General features: G+C 49.2%; 1 pseudogene; it reads right to left on the reverse strand.

The window, feature by feature from the left end:
- Positions 1–8,930: 8,930 nt before the first annotated feature.
- The window catches only part of LOC140394568 (uncharacterized), a 30,814-nt pseudogene continuing 22,671 nt past the window's right edge, over positions 8,931–17,073 (reverse strand).

Here is a 17,073-nt window from a genome sequence, read left to right on the forward strand (position 1 = left end):
GCATTGGTTGCCCACCTTGCTGCGGACCTGGAGTCACGTAGGCATTGACCGGGTAAGATTTCCTTCTCTAAAGGACATTTTAACCTGAATTCAAATTTCACCATCTGCCGTGGTGGGATTCGAACCCGGATCCCTAGGGCAGTGCTTTGGATTACTAGTCCAGTGACAATCCCAGTACGGTAGTGCCTCTCCTCCTCCTTAACCACTGCCCTGAGGTGGTGAGTTCCATATTCTGACCACTCTCTCTGGATAGCGAAGTTTCTTCTGATTTACCTATTTGTTTTCTTTGTTACTGTCTTCCAGTTCTGCCCCACAACTGGACTGTACCCACCTGAGATGGACGCTCCGTGCCACAAACGGGGAGTGGACAAGGAAGACCTTATAGGCGTGATTTCTTGGTCCCTCTGACTTTAAGATCATGAAAACATAAGAAATATGATTGCAAGAAGAGCAAAGGGACCCTTCAGGTTGCTCCATGATTCAATATGAGCATGGCTGGTGAATAGCCTTACCTCCACCTTCCCATCTGCCCCTCAGATCTCTTGATTCACTGCAAGATTATTATGATCTCAGGCCAGACCCCAACAGTAGCGAGGATATTGGACCGAAACTCCAATATTTTAGTTTATTTTTTAAGACTGTGCAGAAAGATTACTTCACTCCAGTAGTGATTTCACAAAGAAACAGGAATTTGGTATTTTGAAACAAAACATTATTATTAAAACAATATTAAATATTTAAAATCACACCCAAAATAGCTGACAATTACCCCTCAAATAATACTACTTAATGCAGTGAATACAATACCCTTAATTACTATCGCTATTCGCAATTAAACAACAAGAAATGAAAAATATACAGCTCTGAATCCCAATGGTAGAGTAATACTTGTTTTCCAGGTCAGATTTGGCTCCTGTTAGATTCTGGCTGTATGTCTTCAAAAAGCTTTTCAACTAGTTTATTTTGGCTTCCCCCTTGTCCTCAGACAAATCTGCACTGCTTTAAAAGCTTTTTAAAAAAAATGATCCTACAGTGCGAGAAAAAGACCTTACTTCTGGCCGAAAGGGTTAGCCAGATCAGAACTCAACTCCAATGCTTTCTCCAAGCATCTGACTGCCTTAGCTGCACCCAACAATGGCATAATCTCCCCAGGGATCCACCTAATCAAACAACAGTGCATTAACACAGGCCTTTTACTCTGGTCAATTTTACCTCTGGCTCTTAAAAGCTTTCTGGTCTTGCAAAACATTCTTTTAAAAACATGACTACTGCAGTCAAACACGCTCTAACCCAGGCTTTTAACCCTCAAATTGCTGAATGTTTGTAATCCAATATATCTAAAATCCTGCTTTCATCACAAGACCAAAAAGCTATCAAAGGTTTAGATATATTTTAATGATGGGGCATCTCCAATCCTCTAGAGTATTGAATTTAAAACATGTGCAACTCTGTGAGCAGAGGAATGTCTCCTCATCCTAGTTCTAAATGGTTAACCTCTTATCCTGAGACCATTTCACTACATTCTAGATTCCCCAGCCAAGGGAAACAATCTCTCTGCTTACCCTTGTCAACCCACTTTGGAATCTTCTATTTTTCAATGAGGTCACCTCTTACTTTACTAAACTCCAGGGAACAAAGACCCAATTTACTCAGTCATCCTCGGAACCGATCTAGTGCATCTTTGTTGCACCACCTCAAATACAAGTATATCCTTCCTCTAAAACTGCGCACATTACTCCAGGCATGGTCTCACCAAAGCCCTGTGCAATGATAGCAATACTTTCTTATACCTGTACTCCAATTCTCTTGCAATAAAAGCTTCCTAATTGCCTGCTGTATCTACAATCATATCCTTCTGTTTTGCTTGTAAAAGTAGTCAGTTCTTCTGAACATCAACATCTACATGTTTCAAGCCTTTTAAAAAGTATTCTGCTTTTCTATTCTTATGACAAAAGTGAACAATCTCATACTTCCCCACTCACTTAACCCACTAACTCACTACATCTCTTTTCAGTTTCTCCTTGTCCTCCTCACAGTTTAGCACGGATCTTTGCAGCACTCCATTAGTCGCTGCTTGAACACTTGTTCCCACTCTGTCTCCTGTCTGTTAATCGATCCTTGCAGACCGCCTCGGCGGGTTGCGAGCGCGCAGGCGCGGCAGCTGTCGGGAAATGGCGGGAGGTTTCCGGCACGAGGACAGTGAAAACCCAACGGAAAATTAACGGACACAGAGAGACTGAGCGATCAATAAAATATCAGCACGTTGATGGATGCGGGAAATAAACCGGATTAAAGACGAAAGGGAGGGGACATTGTGGAGTTTTCTTCACATTTTCGGCCCCCGGCGGAGGGAAAATTTTCCCGAGTGTTAAAACGTCGAGAGAATTGGGGAATGTCAGGGAGGCTGATCCTCGCTCTAACGGCCGTCTGGGTGGCCCGGGTCACGGGTAAGCAGCCTTTTTATAGCTGCATCAGAGATGTTTTCAGATCAATGATGGGGCAGATTTACCGCAGGTTTCCTGTTAGAGGCTGAATGGGACAGAGCAGCCCAGCCCTCTGGACACAGTGTAGGGTTTGGTATTAATGTCAATGGGATTGAGCAGCTCAGCCCTCTGCACTGTAGGTTTTGGTATTAATGTCAATGGGACATAGCAGCTGAGCCCCCAGTAGACGGTGTAGGGTTTGGTACTACTGTCAATGGGATAGAGCAACACAGCTCTCTGTGCACATTGTAGGGTTTGGTATTTATGTCAATGGGATAGAGCAGCTCAGCCCTCTGTACAGAGTGTAGGGTAGTCATTTTCAAACTCGGGGTCTTGACCTGCAGGTGGGTTGTGGGCAGTTGTCGAGAAATGTCCAACGGCCGCGGCGGGCTTTTAAAAATGCCAGCCTCGAGCGGCTGTCAAATGCTGGCTATGTGTGCCCCCTCAGCAATGCACAGGCCTGGAGCCCAGTGAAGCACTCACTGCTCCTCCTGACTCCAGCATACTGACCCTGGAGCAGATTCTTTTAAAAAATCGATGGAGTCTTCGCTCCAGAAGTGGTGGCAGAGAGCAGGTTGCGTGCCCTGGACGGCGATGCCATGTGTAGTCGGCGCAATAGAAATTTCTCCATTTTGTAGCTGCCAGCAGAGCTGGTGTGAGCTCCAGAGCCTCTGATGAATAACCTATTAAGAAGAATCTGAAATCAGGAACAAAGCAGCATAACGATGATTTCTTCAGGTATGGGTTTATTAATTGCACCACTGCAAATCAGGATGCAAAGCTCATGTGTGTTATATGCAGAGAAATACTGATGAATGAAAGTTTAAAGCCCTCAAAACTTCAAAGGTATTTGAAAGTTAACCATGGCGAGTTTGAGGACAAAGCTCTTGATTCTTTTCAACGGATGTAGTGAGAACTGAAAGGATCAACTGAAATCCTTTGCAGAAATGTAACACATAATGACAAAGCAAATTAGATCGTGAGGACCAAGCAGGTTCACCTATCACGTTAAAGGTAAGCAAAAATGGTGGGTTGTGATGTTCGGGCAGCGTGGGCTGCAAGGCCAGCCGGCGTGGGTCCCGAAGGTTGTCCGGCTTGGGTCTCAAAGGATGGCCGGTTGGTTAAAACAGGTCCCAGGTAAAAAAGGTTGAACGACACTGGTGTAGGGTTTGGTATTAATGTCAATGGGATAGAGCAGCTCTGCACTGTGACTGCACTGTAGGGTTTAATATTAATGTCAGTGGGACAGAGCGGCTCTGCCCTCTGTACAGTGTCTCATTTCTTATTATTGTCAATGGGATAGAACACCTTTGTCCTCTGTACACATTGTAGGATTTGGTATTAATGTCAGTGGGATGGAGCAGCTCTGCACTATGTACACAGTGTAAGGGTTGGTCAGTTAATGTAAGCGTAATTGTGACTAATAAAGATTATTATTTTAGAGCAGGTCTACCCTCTGTACACAGTGTAGGGTGTTACAGCCCCCTGGGCAATTGCACCGTCAATTCCCTCCCACTTGACCCGGAATTGCAACATAATAGAATTTTGAAATAGTTTTTAGAAAAACACCCTAAGTGTTTGGCCTTTGGCTGCCCCATAACTACAGTCACTGGGTTTGTAAATTTATACACAATTAATTTTATTAATAACAATAACTATAATGAAATATGCAGCAAATTCAGCGGTTAACTATTATCTAATTGATAACCCATTCCCCACCCTCTACGCACAATCAAGACAAACAAACACAGGGGAGCAGAGGGGTGTACAATAATAATTAAAAGGATAAGAGACTTTGAGCGTAATATAATGGTAATGAAACAGAGCCACTTGTAGGGTGTGTGTCGCTGGGTGTTTCCTGGCATAAGCAGTGCTGAGAACGACCCTGCTATTAAATGGGACTCTGCTTTATTTCTGAGCCTCGGCCAATGACGCACTGCCAAGGCCTCACTTAGTCCCATTTCCTGCACCAACGAGCTCCGCTCGCTAGTGAAGGAAAAGATTGGGGTGCCATTTTTAATGGTGCCCCAATCTCTGAACCCCTCACCATGGCCTTCAGACACCACCAATGCCCCAACCTACCAATGCGGGAGACCTTAAAGCCCCCCCGCACCCCACCTCATAATGGCAGGGAACACCTGGGTCTGGTATATGACATGGGCAATATGCTACCAGGGCACCCTGGCGCTGCCAGCCTGGAACCATGGTAGTGCCCCAGCCAACCTTGTTAGATCTTGCAAGGTGTAACAAAGCTGTTAAATCTCTTGAGAGACCTATCAAGTGATTTAACGACCTTGTTGCAGTGAGTCGGATGCGGCGAGGCCAGTAGATCACAGCCCATTTCATAGAATCATAGAATTTACAGTGCAGAAGGAGGCCATTCAGAACTTTGAGTCTGCACCGGCCCTTGGAAAGAGACCCTACTTAAGCCCCACACCTCCACCCTATCCCCTTTATCCCTGTAACTCAGTAACCCCACCTAACCTTTTTGGACACTAAGGATAATTTAGAATGGCCTATCCACCTAACCCGCACAACTTTGGACTATGGGAGGAAACCGGAGGGCCTGGAGGAAATCCACGCACACATGGGGAGAACGTGCAGACTCCACACAGATGGTGGTCTTCGAGCATTCCTTCCTTCAATTTAGGTTTTCAGTTTGAGGTTTCTGCATTCCGTTTGTAATGATTTTCACTGTAGATTCATTCCGGTCTCTGCAGTTTCTGAAATGCAGCAGCTATGCAGCTTTCCTGGAGAAAAAAACAAGAGAGAAAGAGAGAGAGCAGCTTCTTTCCACTGAGAGTGTCCAGAACTCCAACTGTCCTTATTTGGTTCTCTGATAAAAATCATCCCACCCGAACCGGTTCCAATCATCGCCTGTTATTGGGCAGAATACAGCTTTTTGGCCAATTCATTGGCCATCAGGCAACCAATCAGAGTCCCACCAATATCTCAGGTGCCGAAAAGTTTGAGTTCTGCTGTCCGAAGGCGAGCACAGTTCTCTTTTGTAACTTTTGAATTCCTCATCCCCTGCTCGACTTAAAGGTGCATGTCCATTAAGCATCCATGGATCATAATGATAATAGCAAAAATAAAGAAAGGGGAAAATAGGGAAGCAACAGAAAGGGCGTTCCCATATCTTCCTAGAGGATTGAAACATCAGGGCACGGACATTTCATTATGAGGTATCAGGAGGTAAATTACAAGCAAATATCCATTCATCCATACCCAGTATATAAGTTCCCTTCCCAGTCTCTATTTTGGTAGCTTTGTCAGCCTTTACACACATGACATGGCATCCACGGACTTCCAGTGGCGGCCATGGAGGAGTAGGTCGCACATTCGATAGCTCTAGCCTGAATCGGACTTTCGGACCTTTTTTCCTGTTTTTTTTGTGGACTTTATGAAATAAATAGGTGGAGTTAGCATCAGTAAGGAGGATTTCCCCCCCCGGTGTATGGATAGCTGGACCGGAAGTGGCCGTGTGAAACAAATTAGTACCGATAGAGGGAAGCCAGGGGAGCTGGCAGTGCGGCGAAGCATGGCAGACGGCAAGGACCAGGGAGCGGCGGCTCACTGGCCGAAGGAGCAACAGATGGAGTTTTTCAAGAGTTGCTTTGCCGAGCTAAAAAGGGATATGCTTAACCCGATGAAAGCATCGATCGACCAAATGGTCGCGACTCAGGCAGCCCAGGGGAAAGCGATCCAGGAAATCGAATTAAAACTCTCCAACCAAGAGGATGAGATAACTGTGCTGGAGCATAAGGTGGAGGTGCTAGAGGACCGCCACAAGCAGATGCAGGAGAAGCTGGAGTAGCTGGAGAACAAAACCAGGAGGCAGAATTTAAGAATCGTTGGCCTTCCTGAAGGTATCGAGGGAGCAGATGCGGGAGCGTATGTGGCGAGTATGCTGGAGTCGTTGATGGGAGCGGGGACTTTCCCTCGACCCCTGGAGCTGGATGGAGCCCTCGCAAGGAAACCCAAGGCGAACGACCCGCCAAGGGCCATGGTGGTCCGTTTTCACCGATTTTCAGACCAGGAGCGCGTCCTGCGATGGGCCAAGAAGGAACGGAGCAGCAAGTGGGAGAATAATGAGGTGCGCATCTATCAGGACCTGGGTGCGGAGCTGGCCAATAGACGTGCGGGGTTCAACCGGGCAAAGACGACCCTCTTTCAGAATGGGGTGAAGTTTGGAGTGTTATACCAAGCGAGACATTGGGTAACGCATGAGGACCGAAACTATTATTTCGAGTCGCCAGATGATGTTTGAACATTTATTAAAGAGAAGAAGTTGGACTCGAGTTAAGAGACACTTAATGCTTCGAAAATGGGAGGAGATGGCGGTTTATACTTGTGTTCTGTTTTAAATAAGATTGTGGTTAGTCATGGGCGAGTGAGCCGGTTGGGGGGGGACAGTTGGAGGGCGCTTTGTTTAAAAGGTGGTTGATACGGGGCGGGGGGGGGGAAGAGGGGGTCCCTGAAGGACTGGGTTCTGTTTTAAATGAGTGTGTCTGTTCGGCTTTATGGTTATGCTAGTAGATTTTGGAGAGCTGATGTTTACTTACTGGGGAATGTGATCTTGTAAATAGGTTTTTTCTATGTGGGGAAAGGGACCCGAACAATATGGCGATAGTCTGACCGGCACCAGGGACGGGGCCTATCGGGGTCAGCATGGATCAGCTGACTCTCGGGAGCGTGGTGGGGGGTGACTTAGTGTTGAGATGGTGTTTGATTTGGGAGATTAGATTTCTGGTGTTGGGGGGGAGGGGGTGGGGGAGGGATGGCTGCTCTGTGGGCGAGGGAGAAATATTCTTCAGGGAATAAAAGGAGGGGCGGGGATGGCTGCTGCTCGAGGGGGTTGCCGGGGGCTCGGGGCTGGCCAAGAAAGGGTGATGGCTAGTCAGCAGGGGGGCGGGGGGGTAGCCCCCCCGTCCAGGCTGATTACTTGGAATGTGAAAGGTCTGAATGGGCCAGTGAAGAGAGCACGCGTGCCCGCGCATTTACAGGGACTAAAGGCAGACGTGGCAATGTTCCAGGAGACACAGCTGAAGGTCACAGACCAGATGAGACTAAGGAAGCGTTGGGTGGGTCAGGTGTTCCACTCAGGGCTGGACTCGAAGACCAGGGGGGTAGCAATTCTGATCAGCAAGCGAGTGGCATTTGAGGCTGGGAAAACAGTGGCTGATAAAGGGGGTAAGTATATCATGGTCAGTGGAAAGCTAGAGGGGGTCCGAATGGTGGTCGTGAATGTCTACGCCCCGAACTGGGACGATGTGGATTTTATGAGGCACACAACTTGGTCATGGGAGAGGACTTTAATACGGTCATTGAACCTGAATTGGATCGTTCAAATTCCAGGACAGGGAAGAGGCCGGCAGCGGCAAAGGAGCTGAAGGGCTTTATGGAACAGATGGGGGGGGTGGGGTGGGGGGGGGGGCGGGGGGAGGGGGGTAGACCCCTGGAGGTTTACACAGCCAAGGGTAAAGGAGATTTTTCTTCTTCTCCCACGTCCACAAAGTTTATTCCCGTATTGATTTTTTTTGTTCTGGGCAGGGCGTTGATCCCAAAGGTAATGGGGACGGAATACTCGGCGATTACAATTTGGGACCATGCCCCGCACTGGGTAGATTTGCAGCTTGGGGAGGAGAGACGGCAGCATTCGCTGAGGAGACTGGACGTGGGGTTGTTAGCGGACGAGGTGGTTTGCGGGCGGGTGAATAAGAGTATCCAGAACTATTTGGAAAAAAACAACACGGGAGAGGTATCTGCAGCGACGGTCTGGGAAGCCCTGAAGGCAGTTATTAGAGGGGAACTTATATCGATCTGGTCCCATAGAGAAAGAGGGAAAGAGCGGAGAGGGAGAGATTGGTGGAGGAGTTATTCCGGGTGGATAGGAAATATGCGGAGGCCCCAGACGCAGGACTCCTGAGAGAGCGGTGCAAGCTTCAGGCGGAGTTTGAATTGTTGACCACAGGGAAAGCGGTAGAACAGTTGAGGAAGGCTAGGGGTGCGGTGTATGAATATGGGGAGAAGGCGAGCAGGATGCTGGCGCACCACCTTTGGAAGAGAGAAGCGGCCAGGGAGATTGTGGGAGTAAAGAATAAGGAGGGCAACTTGGTCTCAGACCTGGAGGGGGTGAATGAAGTTTTTAAGGAATTCTACAGCAAACTATATGAGTCGCAACCCCCAGTGGGTGCGGAAGGGATGAGGCAATTTCTGGACCAGTTGAGGTTCCCGAGGGTGGAGGAGGGTCTGGTGGACGGGCTGGACGCACCGATTGAGATAGAAGAAATTATTAAGAGGCTGGAGGGCATGCAGTTGGGCAAAGCTCCGGGGCCGGATGGCTTCCCGGTGGAATTTTAAAAAAAAATTTCAGAGGTGTTAAGCCCACTATTGATGAGGACCTTTAATGAGGTGAGAGAGAAGGGAATCCTCCCCCCTACAATGTCACAGGCCTCGATCTAACTCATTCTGAAACAAGATAAGGACCATGAACAGTGTGGGTCTTACAGGCTAATCTCGTTGCTAAATGTGGATGCCAAGCTATTGGTTAAGATCTTGGCCACAAGGATAGAGGATTGTGTCTCGGGGAAGACCAGACTGGATTCGTTAAGGGCAGGCAACTTAATGCTAATGTGCGGAGGCTGTTAAATATTGTTATGATGCCCTCGGAAGGGGAGGAAACAGAGGTTGTGGAAGCGATGGATGCAGAGGAAGCTTTAGATCGGGTGGAGTGGGAGTACCTGTGGGATGCGCTGGATAGGTTTGGGTTTGGTGAGGGTGTGGTATTATAGGTATTATGGTACCTGAGAGGCTGAAGTACCATTGGTAGAACCTATATGCTTGCCATTGGCTAGAGTGTATAATAGCTCCGCCCTGATAGGCGGGGTATAAGAACCCGTGCCGTCCCAGCAGCCCTCATTCTGTACCCGAGCTGCTGGGGGAAACAGCTAGCTTATTAAAGCCTTCAGTTGTACTACAACCTCGTTTTAGTGGTCATTGATCGTGCATCAATTTAATAAGGTAGATTTTAAGAAGAAAGGATTGAGCTTCGAATCAAGCCGGAGTGTCTGCAACGTAGCCCCCACGCAGCGAACTCAGCCGCGATCTTTAAGCACTGGCTGGCGTGTTTTAAAGGGTACCTCGAGACGGCAGAAAACGCACCCACGGGAGAGCAGAAACTGCACGTCCTGCACTCAAGGGTGAGCCCAGAGATCTACACCCTCATCGAGGAAACGGAAGACTTTGATGCAGCAATCGAGCTGCTAAAAGGACACTATATTCGCCCGGTAAACCAGGTCTATGCCCGGCACCTGCTTGCAACAAGACGGAAAACCCCTGGGGAATCGTTGGAGGAATTCTACCGCACACTCCTGGTGCTGGGCAGAAGCTGCGGCTGCCCGCAAGTTTCGGTGAGCGAGCACACGGAACTCTTAGTCCGGGACGCTTTCGTGGCAGGTTATGCTTTCATCTCAAATCCGCCAGCGCCTGTTAGAAAAAGACACCCTGGGTCTCAGGGAGGCACGGGCCCTTGCAGGCTCCCTGGACGTGGCCTCCAGGAACGCCCGCGCCTACGTTCCCGACCGCGCGGCAGCCCCCTGGGCAGCGTGGAAACCCGCAGCGGCCAAGCCAGAGACTTCCCCCGTTCCCCGCAGGCCTGCGCTGCAAGGCGGCCTGCCAACCCCGAGGGGCCCTGCTGCTACTTTTGCAGGCAGGCCAAGCACCCCAGCCAGCGCTGCCCGGCCCGCGCATCCACCTGCAGGGGATGCGGCAAAATGGGCCATTTTGTGGGGGTATGTCAGGCCCGAGCGGTGGCCGCGGTCTCCAGCGGCGACTCCGGACCGCCACCACAAACTTCTCCACGGGCCCCGTGTGGCCAGCGGTCGCTGCCACCCCCATATCCCAGGGCCACGTATGGACTCCGGGCGCCGCCATCTTGTTCCACGGACGCCACGCTTGAGGGACGGGCGCCGCCATTTTGTGCACCCCCGGTCATGTGTGACCAATGGGAGACGCCATCTTGGATGGGCCCCCAGGACCCCAGCTCGGCCGACCACACACTGCCTGAACAGAATTCTCAACTACTGCAATTGGCCTCGGTGATCTGGATCAATCTCGACCTCGAACACTCTCTACCGCTACGACGACTGTTTTAATCAACGGCCACGAGATGTCCTGCCTAATTGACTCTGGGAGCACAGAGAGCTTGATACACCCCAACACGGTAAGGCGCTGTTCCCTCCTCATCCACCCTGTTAATCAAAAAATCTCACTGGCCTCCGGTTCCCACTCAGTGGAGATAAAGGAGTTTTGTTTAGCAAACCTCGCAGTCCAGGGAAGGGAGTTCAAAAATTTCCGTCTCTACGTCCTTCCCCACCTCTGCACAGCTACACTCCTGGCTTTTGACTTCCAGTGCAACCTTCAAAGTCTGACCTTCCAATTCGGCGGCCCTATAACCCCCCTTACTGTCTGCGGCCTCGCGACCCTTAACGTCGACCCGCCTTCCCTGTTTGCGAACCTCACCCCGGATTGCAAACCCGTCGCCACCAGGAGCAGACGCTACAGTGCCTAGGACCGGATCTTTATTAGATCAGAGGTCCAAAGGCTATTGAGGGAAAGGGTCATTGAAGCCAGTAACAGGCCCTGGAGAGCTCAAGTAGTGGTGGTAAAGACCGGGGAGAAGCATACGATGGTCATCGACTACAGTCAGACCATCAACAGGTTTACGCAGCTGGACGCGTACCCCCTCCCCCCGTATATCCGACCTGGTAAACAGGATCGCGCATTATAAGGTCTTCTCCACCGTGGATCCCAAGTCCGCCTACCACCAGCTTCCCATCCTCACTAGTGACTGCAAATACACTGCCTTCGAGGCAGACGGGCACCTCTATCACTTCTTAAGGGTTCCCTTTGGTGTCACTAACGGGGTCCATAAGACATAGGAGCGGAAGTAAGGCCATTCGGCCCATCGAGTCCACTCCACCATTCAATCATGGCTGATTTCAACTCCATTTACCCGCTCTCTCTCCATAGCCCTTAATTCCTCGAGAAATCAAGAATTTATTAACTTCTGTCTTAAAGACACTCAACGTCCCAGCCTCCACCGCCCTCTGTGGCAATGAATTCCACAGACCCACCACTCTCTGGCTGAAGAAATTTCTCCTCATCTCTGTTCTAAAGTGACTCCCTTTTATTCTAAGGCTGTGCCCCCGGGTCCTGGGATCATCCATGTGAATCTCCGCTGGACCCGCTCCTGTGCCAGTATGTCCTTCCTGAGGTGTGGGGCCCAAAATTGCTCACAGTATTCTAAATGGGACCTAACTAATGCTTTATAAAGCTTCAGAAGTACATCCCTGCTTTTATATTCCAAGCCTCTTGAGATAAATGACAACATTGCATTTGCGTTCTTAATTATGGACTCAACCTGCAAGTTTACCTTTAGAGAATCCTGGACCAGGACTCCCAAGTCCCTTTGCACTTCAGCATTATGAATTTTGTCACCGTTTAGAAAATAGTCCATGCCTCTATTCTTTTTTCCAAAGTGCAAGACCTCGCACTTGCCCATGTTGAATTTCATCAGCCATTTCTTGGACCACTCTCCTAAACTGTCTAAATCTTTCTGCAGCCTCCCCACCTCCTCCATACTACCTGCCCCTCCACCTATCTTTGTGACACCACTCGTCACCGGTTGCCATTCCGAAAAAGAACCTTTTATCCCAACTCTCTGCCTTCTGCCTGACAGCCAATCGTCAATCCATGTTAGTACCTTGCCTCGAATACCATGGGCCCTTATTTTACTCAGCAGTCTCCCGTGAGGCACCTTATTAAAGGCCTTTTGGAAGTCAAGATAGATAACATCCATTGGCTCTCCTTGGTCTAACCTATTTGTCACCTCTTCAAAGAACTCTAACAGGTTTGTCAGGCACGACCTCCCCTTACTAAATCCATGCTGACTTGTCCTAATCCGACCCTGCACTTCCAAGAATTTAGAAATCTCATCCTGAACAATGGATTCTAGAATCTTGCCAACAACCGAGGTTAGGCTAATTGGCCTATAATTTTCCATCTTTTTCCTTGTTCCCTTCTTGAACAGGGGGGTTACAACAGCGATTTTCCAATCCTCTGGGACTTTCCCTGACTCCAGTGACTTTTGAAAGATCATAACTAACGCCTCCACTATTTCTTCAGCTATCTCCTTTAGAACTCTAGGATGTAGCCCACCTGGGCCCGGAGATTTATCAATTTTTAGACCTCTTAGTTTCTCTAGCACTTTCTCCTTTGTGATGGCTACCATATTCAACTCTGCCCCCTGACTCTCCGGAATTGTTGGGATATTACTCATGTCTTCTACTGTGAAGACTGGCACAAAGTACTTATTTAGTTCCTCAGCTATTTCCTTGTCTCCCATCACTAGATTACCAGCGTCATTTTGGAGCGGCCCAATGTCAACTTTTGCCTCCCGTTTGTTTTTAATGTATTTAAAGAAACTTTTACTATCATTCCTAATGTTACTGGCTAGCCTACCTTCATATTTGATTCTCTCTTTCCTTATTTCTCTCTTTGTTATCCTCTGTTTGTTTTTGTAGCCTTCCCAATCTTCTGACTTCCCACTACTCTTTGCCACAGGCTTTCTCTTTTGCTTTGATGCATTCCCTAACTTCCTTTGTCAGCCATGGCTGCCTAATCCCCCCTCTGATAACCTTTCTTTTCTTTGGGATGAACCTCTGTACTGTGTCCTCAATTAACTGCCATTGCTGTTCTACTGTCTTTCCCACTAGGCTCTGCTCCCAGTCGATTTTCGTCAGTTCCTCCCTCATGCCCCTGTAGTTACCTTTATTTAACTGTAACACCTTTACATCTGATTCTACCTTCTTTCTTTCAAATTGGAGATTGGGTTCTACCATATTATGATCACTGCCTCCTAAGTGCTCCCTTACTTTAAGATCTTTAATCAAGTCTGGCTCATTACATAACACTAAGTCCAGAATGGCCTGTTCCCTTGTGGGCTCCATCACAAGCTGTTCCAAAAAGCCCTCCTGTAAACATTCAATGAATTCCCTTTCCTTGGGTCCACTGGCAGCATTATTTACCCAGTCCACCTGCATATTGAAGTCCCCCATGATCACTGTGACCTTGCCTTTCTGACATGCACTTTCTATTTCGTGGTGCATTTTGTGCCCCCGGTCCTGACCACTGTTAGGAGGCCTGTACATAACTCCCATTATGGTTTTTTTGCCTTTGTGGTTCCTCAACTCTACCCACACAGACTCCACATCATCTGACCCTATGTCGTTTAGTGCTACTGATTTAATTTCATTCCTAATTAACAAGGCAACCCCGCCCCCTCTGCCCACCTCTCTGTCTTTTCGATAGGTTGTGAATCCCTGGATGTTTAAATGCCAGTCCTGAACCCCCTGCAACCATGTCTCTGTGATGCCTACCACATCATACCTGCCAGTCACAATCTGGGCCACAAGCTTATCTACCTTGTTCCGTACACTGCGCGCATTTAAATATAGCACCTTTAATTCTCTATTGACCGTCCCTTTTTGTTTTCTTAGTGTGGTGGACCTTGGTTTACTGAGCCTTTCCATACACTGTGTCATATTTTGTGGGATGGGGACTATCGTAACCTCTCCTGAGTTTTGTCTTTTCGTGCTTTTTTGTATTCCTAAGCAGCTACGCTTCCCACTGATTACTTCACCTCTTGGTTCCCTGACTTTCCCTTCCCCCCCAATCTTTAGTTTAAAGTCCTATTGACCACCCTATTTACTCTTTTCGCCAGAACACTGGTCCCAGCTCGGTTCAGGTGGAGACCATCCCAATGGTATAGGTCCCCCCTGTCCCAAAACTGATGCCAGTGTCCCATGAAAAGGAACCCCTCTTTCCCACACCACTCTTTCAGCCACGTGTTAACTTCCCTTATTCTTGCCTCCCAATGCCAATTTGCACGTGGCTCACGCAGTAATCCGGAGATTATGACCCTTGAGGACCAGTTTTTTAATTTGAATTCTAGCTCTTTATAATCTCTAAACAGGTCCTCTTGTTGCCTATGTTGTTGGTACCGACATGGACCACAACAACTGGATCCTCCCGCTTCCTCTCCAGTATCCTTTCAAGCCGGTCAGAGATGTCCCGCACCCTAGCACCGGGCAGGCAACATACCATGCGGGACTCTTTATCCTGCTCACAAAGGATACTATCTATCCCCCTGATAATAGAATCCCCTACAACTACAACTTGCCTATTTACTCCCTCCCCTTGAAAGGCCTGCTGAACCATGGTGCCTTGGTCAGCTGACTCATCCTTCCTGCAGCCCTGTTCGCCATCCACACAGGGAGCAAGTGCCTCATACCTGTTGGACAGGGTCAAGGGCTGAGGCTCCTGAGTTCCTGACTGCTGGTTCCCTTTACCTGCCTGACTTGCAGTCACACCCTGCTGTCCCTGGCTACTGGCAGGATTTAAACTACTTACTCTGACAGGTGTGACTGCCTCCTGAAACACAGTGTCCAGGTAAGTCTCCCCCTCCCGGATGTGCCTCAGTGTTTGAAACTCAGACTCCAGCTCATCAACTCTGAGCTGGAGCTGTTCGCGCAGCCAACACTTACTGCAGATGTGGTCGCTGCAGCTCGCAATAGGATCTGCCAGCTCCCACATCAAGCAGCTCAAGCACATCACCTGACCAGCCATCACTAATTAATTAATTAGTTTAATTTAAGTTTACGAGTTGAGCTGTGTTTTTTTAAAATTTGGGGCAGATTTGCTATCAACCAATCAGATCACAGCTTCCCTCTGACGTCACTTTTGGAAAAAAAACTGGAAAACAGGAAGTTACCGTTAGGTTTTTATACTCACAGAGACTGCTCCTTCCTCCTCCGAACAGCTCCCGAAATTTGGTCCGAAGAAAGAGAGAGAACAAAACAGTAGGGGAAAAGCACCTTCTCCCACTCTGCACCAAATTACCAAAGTCTCACTCTGTCTGTGTCTCACTCACTCAGGCTGTGTCTCCTTGACCTGCGCAATGCTTACTAATGTGCGCTTTCTGTCTGTCTTTTATACAGACTTTAGGATGACTCACACTAAAACTTTAAAGAGAAGAATACAATGTGTACCATTGTGCCCCTTAACAGGCCTCAGGTGACTGCCAGATAACTGCCTCTCAGCAATTAGGGTGGGTCTCGGTCTTCCAACATGAGATGGACCGAATGGTTGACCGGTACGGTTTACGGGCAACATTCCCGTATCTCGATAATGTCACCATCTGCGGCCACGACCAGCAGGACCACGACACCAACCTCAGAAAATTCCTCCAGACCGTAAAGATCCTTAACCTAACGTACAATAAGGATAAATTCGTTTTTAGCACCGACCGTCTAGCCATTCTCGGCTACGTAGTGCGAAATGGAGTTATAGGCACCGACCCTGAACGCATGCGCCCCCTTATGGAGTTTCGCCTCCCTCACTGCTCTAAGGCCCTGGAGCGCTGCCTAAGGCCAGTGGGTCCCCAACTACGCAGACAAGGCCCGTCCCCTGATCCAAACCACAGTTTTTTCCCTATCGATAGAGGTCTGCCAGGCCTTCAGCCGCATCAAAGTAGACATTGCAAAGGCCACGATGCACGCCATCGACGAGTCCTTCCCCTTCCAGGTTGAGATCGACACGTCTGACATAGCTCTGGCGGTAACCCTCAACCAAGCGGGCAGACCCGTGGCCTTCTTCTCCCGTACCCTCCATGCTTCCGAAATCCGCCACTCCTCAGTCGAAAAGGAGGCCCAGGCCATAGTAGAAGCTGTGCGACATTGGAGGCATTACCTAGCCGGCAGGAGATTCACTCTCCTCACGGACCAACGGTCGGTGGCTTTCATGTTCGATAATGCACAGCGGGGCAAGATAAAAATGACAAGATCTTGAGGTGGAGGATCAAACTCTCCACCTACATCTACGAGATCTTGTATCGTCCCGGGAAGCTAAATGAGCCTCCTGATGCCCTGTCCCGCGGCACATGTGCCACCGCACAAGTGGACCGCCTCCGAGCCCTCCACGAGGACCTCTGCCACCCGGGGGGTCACTCGCTTTTTCCATTTCGTCAAGACCCGCAACCTGCCCTACTCCATCGAGGAGGTCAGGACAGCCACCAGGGACTGCCGAATTTGCGCGGACTTCTAGTGGCAAGAGAGAGCGCACCTGATAAAGGCTTGCCATCCCTTTGAACGCCTCAGCATGGACTTCAAAGGGCCCCTCCCCTCCCCTCCACCGACTGCAACACGTACTTTCTGAACGTGATTGATGAGTACTCCCGGTTCCCATTCGCCATCCCCTGCCCCGACATGATCGCCTCCACCGTCATCAAGGCCCTCCATAGCATTTTTGCACTGTTCGGGTTCCCCGCTTACATACACAGCGATAGGGGGTCCTCCTTTATGAGCGATGAACTGCGTCAATTCCTGCTCAGCAAGGGCATCGCCTCGAGCAGGACGACCAGTTACAACGCCCGGGGTAACGGACAGGTCGAAAGGGAGAACGGAACGGTCTGGAAGACCGTCCTACTGGCCCTACGGTCCACGAACCTCCCAGTCTCCCGCTGGGAAGA

The sequence above is a fragment of the Scyliorhinus torazame genome, chromosome 17 (assembly GCF_047496885.1).
Source record: "Scyliorhinus torazame isolate Kashiwa2021f chromosome 17, sScyTor2.1, whole genome shotgun sequence".
NCBI classification, from domain to species: domain Eukaryota; kingdom Metazoa; phylum Chordata; class Chondrichthyes; order Carcharhiniformes; family Scyliorhinidae; genus Scyliorhinus; species Scyliorhinus torazame.